General features: G+C 37.5%; 1 protein-coding gene across 3 annotated transcripts in view; it reads left to right on the forward strand.

Annotated features, from left to right (window-relative positions):
• Positions 1 to 1,910: 1,910 nt before the first annotated feature.
• Positions 1,911 to 19,843, forward strand: part of LOC140229222 (ras association domain-containing protein 2-like) — a 49,559-nt gene continuing 31,626 nt past the window's right edge. Inside the window, exon 1 of one of the 3 annotated variants that reach the window (XM_072309494.1) lies at positions 1,911 to 2,047. The gene's annotated coding sequence lies outside the window, so the exon portion shown is untranslated. Of the gene's footprint in view, positions 2,048 to 3,076; positions 3,098 to 14,488; positions 14,623 to 19,843 lie in introns of those variants that run through there. The other 2 variants (XM_072309496.1, XM_072309495.1) reach the window with 2 other exon arrangements.

Consider the following 19,843-nt stretch of genomic DNA (forward strand, 5'->3'; position numbering starts at 1 on the left):
GAGTTTTCAAAAAATAAAGAGTATTTGTATACACGACGGATTTGGCTGCAATAAAGTGCTAAGCCACAAATTCAAAATGTGACTTGAAAAATCCTCTTAAATCCGCCAAAATATCAGCGTAGTAAATTTCCCGAAGACACTATTCAATCTTGAGTATGTAAAAGTTCATGTACGAAAAAATTGGCCTTCTCGAGTCATTAACCTGATTTATGGATTTTTTCAAACTTTCAAAAGCGATTATCTCAAAATGAACATTGTGTGGGTTAGCACTATAATGCACCGACCCCTTCAATTTTCCATGACGAAATTTTAGGTGCTTGACTTCTGTTCAGAGAACGGTTTCTTTTATTTCATTTTGGAATGCCTCTGCCACAAAGTGACACCGGAGGTATTGTGTTTTCGGGTTGTCCGTCCGTCGGTCCGTCCGTCTGTAATCGATTTTGAGGATATAGCGTAACTTCAAAACGGTTTGAGGCACTGAAATGAAACCTGCAAGTTGTGCCTATCAACTTTTGGGTGCACACTCTCAAGGTCAAAGGTCAAGGTCAAATTCTCACAATTTCAGTATTTCCCCATATCTCTGCAATGCCTGAAGTTATAATCATGAAGCAATAATATGTATTAGGTAAAGATCCTATAAGCAAAGTTTGGGGCCTTGGAGTCAAAGGTCAAGCAAAAATGCTAAAATTTCGCTTTTTCCCCCGTATCTTGCAAATGGCTCATGTTATCTTTATGAAACTTAGTAGGCCTATATATGCATGCATATTGCCTGGCAATAAATCTCTCGATAATATCTCGTTTATGGGATCTAAGGTCAATGGTCAAAGGCCTGGTGAAAATCCCAAAATCTGTTATGTAATGCTGAAATTACACTATATAATTATTTTCTCCATACTTTGAGAATTACTCACTCATGTATAATGACTATACATGTATACGCAATGATTATGTAAGGAAATATTTGGGCCATGGGATCAAATGTTGAATGATCATGTTAAATTGCCACTTTTGTTACCCGTAGTTTTGGGGGAAAAGCACAAAGTATTCTCATGAAAATTGGATATTGCCAGCCATTGATTATTTTGGAGAAAAATGTGAGCAAAGAGGTCAAAGGGCAAGAGTCAGGTGAAAATTTTTAATTTCCCGAATGAATGTCTCTGGAGCAATTAGCTATCCCAGTAAAATCTGGTTCAGGGGATTCATAAACACTGAACATACCGTGGGTTTTGCAATCAAACTTTCAAACTTGTTGATTGTGATTTTTTTTTTTAACCAATTATGTGAAACTGTCATCTCACACCGACCGTCAAGATGTACAGGAGACCTTTGGAAGAAGAATATGCTATGTGGCGAAGGCAATTACCTACCCAGTCGCCTTAGCGACATTTCTAGTTGTTGTTGTTGTTGTTGTTGTTGTTGTTGTTGTTGTTGTTGTTGTTGTTGATGTTGATGATGTTGTTGTTGTTGTTGTTGTTGTTGTTGTTGTTGTTGTTGTTGTTGTTGTTGTTGTTGTTATTGTTGTTGTTGTTGTTGTTGTTTCTGTGAATCTGCTCTAGGTATGGTATCTAATATGAGCCCGGCAAAGATGATTAATCATCCTCCGGAACAAACACGGTTGGGTGATCGTGGGTTGTCATTTCGTCACTCAAACCATGGAGCTACAATAAAACTGAGGTGTTTGGTAGATGCATCTCGATCAAAATTCCAACAGTGTATTGTGTGGGCGAAGACTTGGGATGCAGGATGGATCGGCCTGAAGAACTCGGCTGGCTGTTGCGGACCAGGCGTATAAAAATGGCACCTGCTTTCTTTCAAAATTTATCGAAGTTTGTGTTGAGGGGATTTCCGACAAGCGATAACCAATAATTCTTTCAATCATGTATATCGGGGAGTCTGCATGGAGCTGAGGAGAGTACAGAGCGGGATTGTCTGCCAAGTCAGCACATCCAGAGCAGCTGTGACGGAGCGACCGTGACACGGACGGCCTTCGACAACAGACGCTGAACACATTCAGTGGCCGCTTCAAGTGGCACGAAGTACCCTTTGAGTTCGGTTTGATAACACTGCATGGATCTTCCAACCCCGGCAGACAAGTTATTATTTTTTTTAAGTCGATCAAGTAACTTTTTTAAATTTCTGCAATTGGTTCAGGAAAATCATGCGGATGGATTGTTTTGATTACGTTCTGAGAGAATTAATTGAATATAGGCCTACATTCTGTATCTTGTGTGATATTGTATCGTCGACTGAAATATAGGACAGCAGTTATTTATGTCTTTCTCTTTGTCACAAAAGTTTCTAACACTCTGAAGGCAAAACTTCATAATTCGCCTGGTCTCACGGTCGGAGGGAGGGAGGGTAGGGTGGAACGAGGACATGACAATTATGAAAGAAATTATTATTGTTATTATTATTTTTATTCAATGACAATTATGAAAGAACTTTTTTTTTAATTCAATGTCAGAGGGTTAAACAAGTTTTATAATTTTTTCAACGTGCCATATGCAATCGCAGTCACCTCATCCCCACCCCACCCCCCCCCCCCCCCTGAATGTTCCCCTGGTATGGTGCGGCTGAACAGAAAGTCATTTATATTTGGACTAATATTGTAGCCTCTCAGTTTTTATTACCTTCAACACAGCATTTTATATGATAAATGAAAAAAAAAACCGAAAGGATGAATAAAGTGAGCTTCCACAGTGTCTTTTTCCCAAGGTAATAATGGTCACGAAAAGATGTACAAGAGAAATCATGGCAATGTATTATACGAGATGAAGAAGAAAAATTAGTAAAGAGGGTGGGAGAGATAGAGGGAGAGAGATAAAGAGACAGTAACAGACAGACAGACAGAGGCAGGGAGATAGAGATGGAGGGTGGGGTGAGAAGGAAGTGAGGGGGGGGGGGGGGAAGAGGGGGAGGGGAGGAGAAGTTGTCACATGGACAAACTGAATGAGCGTTACACGAACTCAAGATGGCGCTATTCATATTGCTGGACCAGAGCCCTTCCGCGCGCGAAGGGCTCTCGGATGGACCAGGGAGGTGGGGAGAGTCTCTTTTCATCTTGATAGTGCGATGTAAACGCAGTCAAAACCAAGCAGTAAGTACTCCTGAGGAGTTAGCATTGGCCTGAAAACATCAGAATCTTAATTTTCTTTGCAGTTATTAGTATTGCAAGATCATAGTAACAATACAAGTACTGATGGACATGGTTTTACTGATGGAATTAAGAAGTTGACATTGTCGGAATAACGTTGCCAACTGATCTAAAAATGAGCATTAAGTGGTATTAGTACAGTCTGCTATGTCGAAATATTGGGTCCCGTGAGATTTTCGTGCCAAAATTGATTTTATTAGCTAACTTGGTCAATTTGGGGGTGCTGAATCCAAAAAACTTTGGTTCCATTTTTTCCGACCACGTCTTCAGCCGCCATTTTGAATTTCAAAATGGCCGCCATAGCAAACTGTATTTTGACCCAATTCTCATAATGTGAGCATCATAGAAGGTTCAAATTTGATGCAAAAAGCATGTTTATGATGTCAGACATTCTGATGCACCATTTTCTGATACCGTAGATAGTTTTGATACAGTTTTTAGGCAGCCATCTTGAAATTCAAAATGGCCACCATTGGTAACTATATTTTACCCATATAAATAAAAGTTGTAAGCATTATGGAAAGTATAAATTTGGGGGCAAAAAGCATGCTTGTGATGTCAGACATGCTAATATAGTATATAATTTTTTTTTTAAATGATGGATCATGTTCATTGGCGGCCATCTTGAAATTCAAAATGGCCACAATAACAAATGTAATTGGGCCTGTATCTCATATCGTATACTTTGTGTAAGGTTCTAATTTGGGGCAAAGAGCATGCATATGCTATAAGACATTCTGAAACATCTTTTTCTGAAACGATGGTTCATTTTGATATTGAAGGTGGCCATCTTGAAATTCAAAATGGCCGCCATACCAGAATGTATATTTTGACCCATATCTCATGTTTATAAGTTATAAAGAAAGTTCACATTTCGGGCATAAAGCGGGCTCATGATGTTGAACATTCAGATGCACTTTTCCCCTCCCTTAAATTGCAGATCACTTTCGAGGAGGCCATCTTAACATTCAAAATGGCTGTTTTTCAGCTAATATCTCTGTTTACAAGCAACATTTAGACATATGAATGTTTATGGTGGCGTACAGTATACATTCTTTAAAAAAACACACATAGGGCCTATACATTCTGTAATAATGGATTATTCGCATTGGCCGCCACTCTTGAAATTCAAGTTGATTTCGACCATATTTGGTGCTGTAAGATCTTTAAACTGCAAACCCAAGCATGCTGGAACGCTCATGTATAAGTCAATCACTTCAGTGAACTGCGTAGGCGGGACTGCTTCCTGTCCTGTAGGTACACTGCCATGGGAAACATTCCTTTAAAAGCATTGCGTTTGGGTAAAAATTGTGAATGGGAAATCATGTGAATCTGACGTCAAAACAAATGAATTTCAAAAGAACCTCTTAATAACTGTGTCTGAGTGACTAAATGCCCCATTTAGACTATTTGGTTGGAGAGTTTACAACATTAGCCCTACATTCTAAAAATTCATGGGATAGTCACTTTAATAGAAAATGTCTTCTAGGCTCATTCCCTGCATATGTTTTTAGAATTAGTTCTATAAAAAACTTCCAGAAACAGTGACTTTTGCGTTTCTTGCTATGAGCATGATAATGAATTCTGTGGCCACCGTTGGTGTAGGAAGCTCAAAGCATTGGTTGATTGAACATTTTATGCATACCCTCTGGAAATAACTACAATATAATATATATATATATATATATATATATATATATATATATATATATATATATATATATATATCATATTTCCCTGTAGTAGAGGCACAAATTAGGTTGTGAGAGTTTACGAGCTTGCTCTCTGGATTTGCTGTATCAAGACTCTATGAGGGTAAAGCGGGAGATTGTCCTGCATGGTTGAAGTCATCCACGCCAAACTTCTGGAAGGCATGGACTGTGTCATTGCACATTCTGCATGATTCCAGGTTTAGATACTTCTTGGTCCATCTGCTCTTTGAGACATCCTCAAATTTTCAACTTCAACCAGCACCATAAAAGGCATGAAAAAGCAGACCTTTGTTTTTTCGCAACAAACTGCAGAACATAATCTCTCAGTAATGTCAATTGTACTTTTATTATTTCCTTTTCCAGTGATGGAGCAGATATCATGCAATGCAGTAAGTTAAGCAAACTTACAAGATCCATGATTAGAATTGAAATGTCAGTGTCTACGTAATAATCATCAATATCTCTGATTATCCCGTTGCTCTTGAAGTAGCATCTACATACAGTGGAATAAGGCTATCTGTTTCCTCGTTGTGAGTGACGGGTGACAGCTCCCATGGCATCTTTGATGAACCCTTTGTTTCTTTTCTTTCCGTGATGTGGTCTCTGTGTCAGATGGAAATGACTGCTCAGTATTTCAACTTTCATGCTGATTATATGGCTCAGTTTTGTGGGTTTCTAAGGCATATGGGTATGGAAAATGAACCTTTGTTAGTGAGAATGAGGACAAGACCATGAAATTATGAGATGAAGAGTGATTGTGGAATTACTTAGAACTTATACCTTCCAATAATTGTATTGTTCAGCAATGACTGGATAATGACAGGTCTATCAGACTGTAGAGCCAGTAGAAATGTTATGAGAAGTTGGTGATCCTTTTAAGCTTAATGACTTTGGATCCAATATTACATGGTGTATTTTAATGGCACGAGTTGAATGTCTGCCCTTTTTCATACTTTCCCAGAGATTAATATATTTTAATTCTCCTAGTCTTACAGAAAATGAAAACTGTCCTTTTCATCTCTTTCTAGAAATATCCCCCTTGAATGTTTCCGATAGCTGATTGCCAAACACCACATTCATCAGCTTCAAGGCAATGACAATTTTTGAGATTACCCTCATGTGATGGTCTTCTAGATTGTGGAGGAATTCTGATGCATGCAAAGCGCCACAGAACTGAGCTATTATTACTCCTTTGTTGTTTTAAAATCATTGGCTGTACAGCAGTAAGCATTTTGGAAGTCTTGATAATTGAAGATGACCCACTCAAGGGCAATCAGGAAAAAGCCTACTCATTCTTTATTCATTCTGTATTATTTCAGAATTATATCTAGCGTCTAGCAAATCTTGTTTCAGTTTGTGGCCAACAAACAAGCTTGTGAATGGGATGCCTGGTAGGGTGACCATGGCATTTCTTGCCATTGGCCATTGCGAGACTTTTCCTTGTTTGTCTTCATTCTCTCGAGGCAGCATCAAGTTTTTGAAGATCACTTGCTGTTGTATCAATGCTTGCTTTTGTACAATATTTTACTGACTTGGCTTAAATACAATCATTAACGAGGTTCCACGATGCAAAATAATGTGTTCCCTGAGAGGCAAAAACAAACCGCTTTAGCGTGCAGTTCGCGAACCGCATATCCGCCTGGCTATATGAGATGTAACGCTTACACGCTTGCCCACATGTATGGGAGGGTGGTATGCCCCCTCCCCCCATACGCAGTTTTTGCCCCTCAGCATGGCTTGATGACGTCATTGGAACCTCGTCCTTACATTTTGAATTTACGGCGACCATTTTGAATTGAGAGATGGCTGTCATTCTGCTTGACCTGTAAATGAATTCGGTCTATCTAGAACAATTTTAGCAAATTCATCTAAGGCGCTTAGAACAGTATAATATGTTTTCTATGGCAGCCATCTTGAATTTCAACATGGTTGCCTGTCTAATGATCCACAATTAGGAAACAGCTGTACTGGAATGTTGGACACCACAAGCATGTGCATTCTTAAAAATTTGATGCTTCTACAATAATTGCAACCTGAGATATGGGTAAAAACGTTATGGCGGCCATTTTGAATTTCAAGATGGCAGCCTACAAACTATACAAAACAATCCACAATATCAGAAAAAGATATATCAGAGTGTCTGACATCACACTCATGCATTTTGCACCAAATTTGAAGCTTCTGCAATGCTCACTTTATGAAATATGGGTCAAAATACAGTTTGCTATGGCGGCCATATTGAAATTCAAAATGGCGGATGAAGACGTGGTTGGAAAAAATGGAACCAAAGTTTTTTTGGATTCAGCACCCCCAAATTGACAAAGTTAGCTAATAAAATCAATTTTGGCACAAAAATCTCACGGGATTACATAGGAGCCTCTACTATATGTGTGAATGGCTCGATCGTTAAAGTGAAATGATTCTGTATACCGACGCATGCTCAAGAAGACTGAAGCCAAACACAATGTCAAAAGAAAAACAAAACAGATGTAAATGTAGAAGATAGAGAGTGAATATTGCAACTCTGAACGAAGCGTGTCTCTCACTGGGATAGCTGATTATTGAAGGATTTGTAAGTGATGTAAAACTTCACTTTGTCGCTGCGCTGCTGTATGGTCTGGAACAAAAACCAAATAAAAAAGAAAGGTCTTTTGTTCAGATTTTGAAGGCAGTAAGGTTTAGTGATTGTTTGATAGTTTCACGTGATTACATGTATGTTCAACTATCTCAGAATGTTTGCCTGTTTGACATTAAAATTGTATGTGAAATGATGTCACAAAGCAATTGTGACATCACAAAGCAATTTTGACATGGCGCGTTCCTTTGTGCAATCACTCTGCAATGTACTACTGTAGTAACCATTTCTAACATTGAGCAACAATGACATCACAAAGCAATTCTGTCACTCACGCGCAATACTTCGTAAAGTCACTTTTTTGAAGTGTACTAGTAACATAGAGCTCTATGACTAGTAACAATATCTATCTAAGTAATTGTGACATCACAAAGCTATTCTGACATCACGTGCTGCTTCGTCGGTCACTTTGTGAAAGGGCACAAAATTGGAAGAAAAAAAAATTAACACCTCGCGCCTTGCTTCATACGGTCACTGTAGGATCCCTCTACAACCTATAACCACACGTTTCGACTCATATTTTCCCATCCTTTTGTTTGATGTCTTACGCCTATATTTTGATTACAAATGTAATACAAATATACTCTGCCTAATTTGGATTTTCTGTATGGCTAAAACTATGGGCCTCGGTGTCTCCAAAAGTGCAATGCACTTCGGGGCTTCGCCCCTCTGTGAATATGTCATAATACTATTTTAGAGTCACCTCTACCCATGGTTTTAACTCTCAAGGCAAATTATATTTGTATATTGATAATTACCTTTGGGTCAGAAGCGCATTTCTACAAAGCGCAGCCCGCCTAGTTGGCCTGTCTCCAAGCTCTCATTGGTTGGGACTTGAATTGTTATACTGTTAGGCCTTCATCGGTCTTTCCCTGTGGCTAAGATGGGGATTTTTTTTTTCTTACTTAGAGTGTTGTTGTTGTTGTTGTTGTTGTTGTTGTTGTTGTTGTTGTTGGTGGTGGTGGTGGTGGTGGTGGTGGTTACCTGGTGGTTATTGTACATGGCCGGCGGAACCGTGGGGGCCGTGGGGGCTCGGGCCCCCACACTTTTTGTGCACCATACAAAGGAATACATAAGGTATCATCACTTTGGGCCCCCACACTTTTTTCTTTTTTTTTTAGCCCGGAAGTACGTAAGGTTATGTTTTTTCACTGAAGACCTTTATTTTTTTTTATCTATTTTTATTTTATTTTATTTTATTTTTTTTTTTGCCCTGCAACGTCGTCCCCCTCCACCATTCTGATGACAGTGCTAACGTGCGATAACTGTTTATTTTAGATCCGTTGTAACTCGTTGGGATGGACGATGACCCCCCATTTTTTTTCTTACATATTCTGACAGCTGATGAGAGATAGGTGTCAGCTAATGGGTCTATAAGTCTTGCGAAAGGAAATAAAAGTATCAAATTTCTGCATGAAATAGAAAAAGAAGTTCATAATTACGTGATCAGATTTCAAGTTCAGAGTATCTCAATTTGTACCGAAATGGTTTAGCTTATTGTAGATTATTAAATTTTCTTTCAAAATTCAATTTGATGACGTCATAATGGCGAGAATATCGATTGCAAAATTTGATTATTTCACGTTTTATCATTATGGCAGTATTTTTTTTTCTGAAACAAAAATTAATAGGACTATATTCATTGAGCAGTAGCTCAGTCAGGTTGGATTTCTCCCAGATTTCGCTATAGGCCCAAAACCACTATTTCGGCACAATTGGACAATCGCAAAACGCGAAAATTTGGGAAGTTTTTAGAATAGGTTTCATTTTTATACCAATCCATGACACAAATATTCAAGTTTGTAGTTGAAAAATATGAACACACAATCTTGCTTTATTTTTGTGGTGTGATAATTTCTTTCATAGGGCGTAGATTTCATCATGTAACATACGTTACCAATGTCATTGTATTTCAAATGCTTTAAGATTTGTGACTACAGTCTATGATTGAGATAATTATGCGTCAGATGTGAAGTATACCATCGGCTGCCATGTTTGTAAATGCTGCCTGCAGATGGGAAGAATGGCAAATGACCTGTATGCTATACTGAACACAGCATGTCCTATTGTGTTAAATCTTATTTCATGTAATGTTCATTTGTTTTCTCGATAATTTGATGTCAGACTTTCTTCAGAAAATATTTTCAACATTTATCAGTCCCAAATTGCCAGCCAATTCTTGAGTATCATCGATGAAACATATCAATCTATGTGCGCAAAAATATATTCGTCAGATTCCACGTAACGTATGTTTCACGTTAATGTAACGTAAGTTACAAAGATATTACTACTACATGTGCAACTGATTTTGGTACTTTTTTTTTTTGGTTTTGGTATATATTCTTACATTAATTTCTCGTCAACTCTAAGTGAACGTATATTACAACAAGATGTCGCAATATCATGGTGATACAATTCTCAAAAATTACAATTGAAATAGTTGTAAAATTGCAAGACTTTATAACATGTCCGCTTATAAACTCTGGAGTAGAACATTAATCCGTTACTGTTAATATTTTGAAGACAATTGGCTTCATACTTATGAATTTATGGCATTGAAATGATAATAGTTGGGAACATGCTTTCACGTGCCTTCACGGACGAAAATATTGTCATGATGTACGTGTAATATAAAACGAGTGGTGGGTAACGTAGGTTTCACTTTAATCTTATCATAATGGAAGTTTTCGTATGCTTGACGTCTTGTAACGTGTTATCTTCATATTGATGTCTTGTAACTTGTTATCTTCAGCTGTCACTTCATGCTGTTGAAAGATATGTTTCGAATCCATAACTTTACAGACTCCATAACTTTGCTGTCGCAACAGTTATTCTATGCAGGAACAGTTTGAAAATAGCAGTTGCAATACAATAGTATTCACAAAATTTTTAACACCTGTATGAAACAAGAAATGGTAGAAACGAGATGGTTACTCTATTAAAGTGCTTCATAATGAACAATAACGCCGTATTGCTTGTATTTGAAATTTCTGAACTCGGTAAACAAGAGATAGGGACAGAAGGAACCAAGAAATGTTCTTTGTTAATTAAATAAATGACCACTTTACTAAGTTGACTATAGCAAATGAGGTCGATGAAATAACGTCAAATCACATAGTTGCATTAGCACAATACTGGGTAGGATGAATGAAATTGTCATTAGTGAAATGATCACAATGTACTCGATTGTCCTTGTTATGTATGCATAAGACAGTATAATCCACAAGGATAACAGGAATAACAAGTCTTGCATTAATAAGTCTTGCCGTATCTGGAAATTGTCTCCTGCATGGAAAAATGTTTTTGAATCTTTCAAAAGAAAAGTGAAAGGACAAATTGCTATACATGCACAACAAAGGTACTGATAATGATTACAGGCAGGCCCGTAAGTATAGGATTTTCATGGGGTGGGGGATGGGGTCAGAGTTAGAAAAAGTCGACTACTTCCAGTTTTAATCACCTGACTGGGAGAAAAATAAAAGCTCCTGTGCCATTTTTTCTTTTGTTTCATTTCTTTTTCTTTTACCGGGTTTCATCGACTGACAAGCAAGAAAAAAAAAAGAAAAAAAAAGAAAATTGAAGAAATATAAAGAAAAGCTTCAGCTTAATTCTATGCTGCCAGTACAAGCCCAATTTCATGTTTTTTTATTTGTTTATTTCAAAATGGGGAGGAGGATTCTGCGATTCATTTTTTCTTTTTATTTCCTTTTGTTTATATTTTGACTGCTGGCAAAGGGGCGGGGGACCTCGAACCCCCTCCCCTATAGTTACCCTGGTAGGGTAAATAAAAAAAAAAAGGAAAAAAGATGCGTGACTTTGCTTCTCTTTTTTTTTGTCAACTACGTGACGGGTACATGTTTTTTTTTTCTTGAATCTTTGTTTAGAGATATGATTTTTCGCCAATCTGATTGCAGCTTATACGTTCCCTATATATGGGGTTTTAATCTCAGCACTGCTCTTCCCCATTGCAACTGCATTAACTTCAACGAGAAGGAAGAACAAAAAATGTTGATGTCTTAAACATATATCTTACTGAAACATACATCACTATAATTATTATTAGCATTATTATTATCATGTAGGCCTGATCTATGATGGTATACTCAGTAATAGTTAAAATTAAATTTCTTAAATGCACATGTATTTTTGTTACCTTTTCTTCATTCAAAGTGTGTTTTTCTTCACTTTGAGATCATCAACGATATAACGACACAAATTTGAGTTAATTTTCTCCGCTAAAAAAAGTCAGGTAGTAGTAAGTCACCATATTGATTTATGATAACCGAAGATAAATATAATTGAAAAGACTTATTTCCCTATGGAATTCCTTCAACTATAGTTCTAGAACAATTAAATGTTATTTTTATCCACGCACATTCTCTAAAATATCCTTTTTCAATGACATGAATTGATGAAACTTACGTTACCAAAACTAGAAACTTACGTTACTATATTAATGCAGGGACCTGATCCAATAGTTTTGAAGTAGAGATCTGCGTTATCCCTAAGTTTATTAGCTATTCATTGAATATTCTTAAAAAATGTTAAATTCATTGTTTATACCTGGAATATGACATCATTAAAGCCAAGATGAACATCAACGCCCACCAAACGATTTTTTTCAAAGATACTATGATTATGTCCCCTTTTACTGCATCCTCCTAACAAACAAGAACGTACAGTTGTAAATGAATTTGATATGTTTTGACGGAGAAACTCATCAGCATCATAACTGCAACAATTAAATTGTCTCAAATTAAATGGGCTTTTCTGTGGATTGTCTGTTATCAACATGACAACATCTTGAAACTTACGTTACCAAAATTTGAAACATACGTTACGTAATAAATTGAGTGATTTATTTCAAAAGAATAAACCTGTACAGCAAAGCAATAACTGGATTTTTACGGTGGAATCTACTGACTTAATAAAGACGCAATAAACAGAAGTAAAGCATGATTCTATGAAAAACAACAACACATTTCCAACAATCAAATACTTACTCATTTTTTCAACACATCATGTAAAGGTATTTTGCGCGCTGCTAATGCTCAAGATGCCATTGAAAGAAGTTGCTGAGCTATCCCATGACCTCAAATCGACGGCACAGATTCGAGAAATGTACATTTAGGTGGTAATTAATGGTGTAATTAAGCTTTCTGTTATTTGGTGGTAACGTAAGTTACATCACGTATGTTACACTTGTGGATTAAATCGTATAAGTTAGCAACATAATAATGAATCTTTTGCCACCCATGGGTATGACGACAATCTACTCCATTAGTCTCAACTCTAGAACAATCATTCAGAGCCATGCACCTTCATACTTTTTACAAAGATGGTAACGTATGTTACTTCTCTTAAATCTACCTTTTTAAAATCTATATTTGCGAGATTAGCAGTCGCATGTCTTTTGAAGCTGAGTGATGAAATATCTTTTAACATAAACTTACACCCCTTTTGGTCAGAAAAACAATACAATTGTGTAGTACTCACTGTAATAGCATAACCAGGTTGGCAGTACAAAGATGGTAACGTAGGTTTCAGCGGATCTGGCGACACATTTCCATCAGTTATTTTGTTGATAAAGAATGGTTAGTTTAAAAAGTTGTGTTAGGTTTTCGTAGAACCTTAAGCCACTTTTCTGAAACCGTGAGTAAGCTTCCTCTTTATGCTCATATTTTCCCACAAAGTTGAGAAAACATAAAAAATCATCGTTGGCGACATGCACTTTTAAGCCTGTTGGCCGAACTTAACCCTCCACCAATGGCTTATTGGTATAATTTCGCCTTCGAAATGATTTCAGTTTTTGTTTATATGTCCCTTGGCATCACATAAAATCACAGGGGCATTTTGAAAGAGCTTTTTATCTCTCCTAGGTGAGTAGGAACATAAGCGACACGATTTTTGACCAATTGCGCCGAAATAGTGGTTTTGGGCCTATAGCTGGCACTTTCGAATACGCATTGTCATGTGGCCGTAATTGGATGTTGCAATCATTTTCTAAGAATCGGGTTAATTGAAACGCAGACTTCAATGTTGCTGAGATTTTGTGCAATATTCATTGTGTAAAGCTTTATCGTTCGCAAAATGCCAAGTTCGAATACTAGTATCTGTTCTCTGAAAACATGTTTGTCAGTTATAATATGACAAATTTCTAAGTCTAGTTCTTTGTTTGTTTTTGTTTTTGTTTGCATTCGTGTGTGCGTGTGTGTTGTTGTTTATTTATTAATTTAATTTAATTTAATTTATTTATTTATTTATCATTATTATTTCTTTTTTTTTTTTTGGGGGGGGGGGGTCCCACTGAATTTCACTGGCGCATGGCACCTCTGAAGCAGCACTGCCAACTCACAACAACCAGGGAGGTGGGAAGAGATGAATACAGTACAATGAGATCGAATACTAATGTACTAGTACAGTACTTGTAACGAGCCAATACCAGTGTTGCCAGATGGTGATTTCGGTAACCAAAAAGGGTAAAATTTGGTGATTTTTGAAGTTGTTTGGTGACAAATTTTTAGCCTGGTAACCAAATCAAAATTTGGTGATTTTTGGTAATTTTTTGGTGATTTTTTAGACCAATGGAAAATAATCACACCAAAGAAAACGAAAATGCATTTTGCCCAAAGTTTTCCCCTTATTTCCCGTAGAAACAGAACATGTGCCCCTTTTTTGTCACTCAGCACCACTGACCACACACAGATATTCATCCATGCACATCGTGCACATTTTGCATTTAGTGTGTTTGACTACGGCGCGCGCGCCGTAAATTGCACCGAGACTAGCGCAGAGCAGAGTGTTTGATGAAGGTTTATTGACATCATTTTGTCTTTTAAATTGAAGCCTGACCCAGCGTTTCTGAATTTGGTGATTTTTTATGGCTTTTGGTGATTTTTCACATGCCTTTTGGTGATTTTGCTTTGTTGGGACCTGGCAACGCTGGCCAATACTCGTATTAATACACGAGTACAGTGTGGTGGTGGACAAGCGTGGTGGAAGCTGCGTACCCGGAAGTATCGGTGCCTAATTCTGGCACGCCAGTACTGTCACGCTATCGCTACTCGCGTCCGTTGCAGGTAACGGTTACCTGTGTTCAATCAGCACACCAACTTTCATCGGTAAGTTTATTATCCCACTTTTCGGTGATCCGATATTGTTTTCAAGAAATACTATGCTCAGGTTAACATGACAGGCAGAGAAGTGCAGACAATCGAAGTTTGCACTGCGCGCTGCGTGCCACTGCGCTAGCACTGGAAAGGGACTGCGACCGACCGGTGGTGGTGAACCGCCGAGATTCTTCGGGTGTCGCACAGCCGATAAACCCCCTGTGTGTTGCTGCTGAGAATGTATTCGACTGTACTCACGTATTCCTGTGTCTCAGCGATACTGTACTTAGAGGTTCTAGATCTAGCCTACTGGTCAAACTATTTTGACTATAATTAAGCGAAGAAACTGTTTTCTTTTTTTCAAATAGAAACTTAGTTTCTCCTGCGGTGCTAGCCTCATGTCGTTATGTGATCAGACCATGCATGGTCCGCATGGAGCTATTCGCAGTGCAACACTGCGTTGTAGCTCCATGATCAGCCTCCTGTAAACCAAACCGATTGTTGTTTTATATTGTAAAGGAAGTTATGGTGTTTTCTGATTTTTACCTCCACCAATGGAGGAGGTTATGTTTTCATTACCGTTTGTTTGTTTGTTTGTTTGTTTGTCTGTGTGCAAAATAACTCAAAAAGTTGTGCGTGAATTTGGATGAAACTTGCACTATTAAGCAGGAAAGTTTGAGATGTAAACACAAGGAACAGATGATTTGGATTTTATGAAGGATTTTCGATATTTTGGCAGGTAGGGTCAATGAACTTGGGAGTTCAAGCTGTACCTTTTTTAGGTTTTCATACGCGCACTAAAGTGCATGCTCTAGTTTCTGCCAGGGCGAGGTGCGCCATGCAGCTGAGGGTTTATAACGTGACAGAAAGGCTTCTATTACAAGTTGTATATTGGGAAATTGGGGGATTTTTCAGCATGCATAAATATAATGTATGGGTGGAAATCACTGATCTTTATGGAAGAGCAAGATCATCGGTGGAAAGCTGCTTTGCGGAGGTCTGCGCTCTCAGAGTGCTTTTCTAGTTTGGTATGTGTGTGACAAAATTAAATTGGTGATTGAATAGTGTACTAAGTTGGTAGTTTGATATTAGCATCTAAATATTCTTATCTTTTTTCTTTGAAATCTAAACAGAGAAATTGTAGGCCTCTTGCTGATAGACAAGTTGCTGGCTAACATCCTAACCATACACAGCCCTGTCGATGTACACAAGTGTGCCGTGCTTTGCACGGCGTCTTGGTCGGGCTAGCTAACATCCTAGCTGGGATGTAAATGTTACAATAACCACTTGTCCATTGCATGAGCTTGATTAAAACAAACCTGCCAAACCATGCATACATGTAGATTTACTAGAATGCACTTAATGTCAGATTGAAATGGGTGTGTAGGACAATGCTTACATGAATTGCATAATGGATCAAGCTTGTTAAAAAGAACAGAGCCATTAGAGCTCTTTAATACATTTCGGTGCTACATAAGTTTTAAAAAATATATCAGTGCACCTTTTTGATGGCAATGGTAGAAGAGTCTCACATGCTTGTTTGCAGTTTCATTTGTATTTGATGGAGAGCACACTATTAACAGACAAAATAAATCCAACTCCTTTATGATTAGATGGCATATTTCTTAACAGTCATTATCAGTCTACACAGGGTGTGATTGTATGTCAACCAAGGAAAGAGTTCTCGAAGCATACTCAGGGTACGAGATGCATTCAGCACAACTATTCCAGCCATCCAGAATCATTTCTGGAAAGGCCATTATTGAGATGAGAATATTGGTGGACCTGTATGTTCATGTTGATGGTTTGGTGACACTTAATGACAGGCCCTACGATGGCATTGCAAATTCCTACCATGGTTTTGGTCATGAGTATGCATTATGCGAGACAGCAATTCATGTCAGTATTGAAACACAAGTGTGAAATGAACTGTCCAGTTTTCTCTTTCTTTTCTGTATAACACATTCAATTCATGTGGTTTGCATTTCCAAACTTTCATTTTGCACTGTTTGGCATTTCATGATATCACTAATAAAGATTTGTTAATATTTCGTTTTATTTTCTTTCTTGCATGGAAAACTCATGATTACTGTGCTGATCAAGTTTCAAATTGTCTCTGGTGAATTATGTTGGCATTTTACAGTGTTATGATTTACTGTTGAAACCGTTTAGCTGAAATGTTAGTTCAAAATGAGTACATTTTATGTACTTTTACTCGACCTTTTGATAGGATATCACAGATGCCTGTACCGTTATCCTGTAACTAAAACTCATTGTGGTTATGGAATCAGAGCATTCCCTGAAGTCTCAAATTCATGATCTGTATAGTTAGTCTGAACTAATGGGGCTTTAGTTTATGTGATACATCATATTAATGAAATGAAATGATCATAACTACCTAGGCTATTAGCAACCTTTGAGTGCAGGAGTTCTTTATGGCAGACTGCCAACATAGAGCCAAACTTTACAGACCGTTGACGAGGGACTTGTGTTCCTTAACAAAAGACCATTGAAACTCTCCTATTGTGATGCAGTGAAATCTTTGTAACTGAAGCATGGACTAAGTGTGCATTGCACTACAATAGTTTACTTCATCTATTAGGTGCAACTGTGATGGCACACACTACCTATCAATTCTGTCATGTCACTCAAATTAGTTGTGGCAGCAGAATTTTTGCTCACATGCAGTATACCGTAATTAATAATTTAGCAATCTACCCTGTTTCGTAAGTGTTGCTTCCTTGTTCTAGTCTGAGCTACATCTGCTTTATAATTTCTGCGGATCAAGCAGGCTAAGGATTAACAGCAGCCAATGAATTTGTTCGGTTGCTCAGTTGAAGTCTAAGTAACCAGTAATGTATTATACCCCAAAGTCTGAAGGGGATTGTGACAACAGATAACTAGATTGGTGGACTAGGCACTGTGCTGTATTCAGACCAATTTCTAGTACTAGTAGATGAAAAGATGATAATACTACGAATAGATAACATTCATACACCTTGTTATCCTTCATACAGGCGTTTTGAAAGTGCTTTGATACAGAACAAAAAAGTTGAATTAAATTCAGAATATAATTACAAACATTGTGATACGATTGTACAGCAAAAAAGAAAAAAAAAAAAAGAAAAAAAAAGTTGTTCAAGTGAGCATGTCAATCCGGTACAGTACTTTGTCAAGTGGCATTATTTTGTTTCAAATGCTTCTTGACTGCACTTTACATGTAGCTTCAAAGCAGATGTTCGAAACACTTACAGTTGTACACTGTAACTTATCTTGTGTCTATCTCACTTAGTGTTTTTGCTGCAGGGTTGTTAGGGTATTGTATGTTGTTTTCTTATGTAAATAAAGTTGCAAAAATCATGCGTTATTTGAAAGCAGTGAATATGGAAAATATTGCGACATCAAAAATCACTCACATAGTATACACTGGTGGATATGTACATACAGTACTTGTCGGTACACTGTGTAAGATCACACATAAGGGATCAAAGCAACTGCAATGCAAGTGTACTTCTCATTTACCTATAGAGTAGAAACATGTACGGTTGAGAACTCACTCTGATTCCAGAAGGCATTATTTCACTATTTGAAGAGGGGGATATGCCTGGTGTAGTCTTTGATCTGTAGACCGGGGTCTGGAATATGGCTTTAGTACTTTGATCAAAGTCAAAGAACTTAAAGAAATTATCTTTGCACCATGAATTCAAAATGATGTGACACAGATAAGATGTTATTACAAGTTTCTTTGTACATGTAGATAAAACTTCATTAATTCAAGGGTGAAGATTTTAGTGATAGCTGTAAAGATGGAAATTGCAAAATTGTGTCTTGATAACAATAGGCCCTGGGTCTGTTGGTGTAACAAATGGAATTCTTCATGCATGCCATTTGACACAATTATCTAATCTGCATATAGAAAATCACACTTTTGTATTTAATCAATGTTTTAATTTGAGTTATTGACCCAGGAAATGACTGCCAAGTGTTTGCTTCAAAATGAGAAGTATTCTGCTCTCTATAATAGTGCACTCCACTATGCAGTCTGTAACCACTAGGCACAATGTTGTGTTGGTACAGTGCTTTCTTCCACCTCCCTGCATTATCCATGTTTTAGTGTTCATAATGTCTTTTCATGCAAAGCGTGGAACTAGCAACTAGAATATGAGGAAGTTGACCACAGTCACACTTTCAAGCATGGCTGTTGCTTGGATCAGAATGAACACCTGCCTTTTTTCTTTTTTTGATAGACTCTGAGTAGCAAATACATTGTATGTAAAGGAAAAAAGGGGGAGAAAAAAGACAGATCTTAAATTCATTTCTCTGAAGAGATTTGAACTTGTAATCTGATGTCAGCACTCATTGACTCAGATGAGTATTGAAATAGCCACACACTCTCTGTATCTATTGCCCAGGATGTATCATACATTGTATGTTGTAACATTGAATCTAAGGTGCAGTGGCTTGATAGTTAAAGCCAGAACAGAAGAGCTCAAAATTCCTTTTGAACCACCATTTTGAATATGCTTGCAATTATATCGAAGGGGTCTACGATTACTATGAAACTTACCTGGCTGATGAATTTTTATCATTGTACACCTATACAAGGCTTTTATTCCAGAAGAGACCTCCCTGCTTAGCTTTATGGGCAGGCAGAACATTACATTATCAATTCAATCTAGCACGGAAGTTCAATGGATTAAATTGCTGCAACCCAGTTCATTATATGGATAATCGAGTTGAAATATTACATAGCAACCATGATCGGGTAAACTCTGAGATTGTGGACTTCTGGCGAACCTCTGTAAATAATATTTTGCTTTTTGTCATGGTAATGCAATTGATATTGTGTTATTACAGTGCTATTTCACTCATTTCTTATGCATGTACATCCACATTTTGGAGCAATATAGTAGACAGTTATGCAGACATATGAGAACTATGTTTTGATAGGTGGAGCAAAATCCAAGAAGCAGAATGACGGACGTTTCTTTGATTTTAAGCATACATACTGATGATAGAATAAGAAAGCCGAAGGATTTAAAGTTTCTCATGTCATATATCTGCATCAAACAATGATATGAGCTGAAACTACATTTGTGCAACTTAGATGAGATGTGTTTCTACGGAGCAATAAAATATGCCGTGATGCTGGGTAATGCTGGGTAATGCGAAGGAACTATCAAACTGCCGAATAGCCATGGATAAAGGTCACAGATAGGTCACGGGTGCACAC

This window comes from Diadema setosum, chromosome 5, assembly GCF_964275005.1.
Source record: "Diadema setosum chromosome 5, eeDiaSeto1, whole genome shotgun sequence".
In the NCBI taxonomy this organism is placed as follows: domain Eukaryota; kingdom Metazoa; phylum Echinodermata; class Echinoidea; order Diadematoida; family Diadematidae; genus Diadema; species Diadema setosum.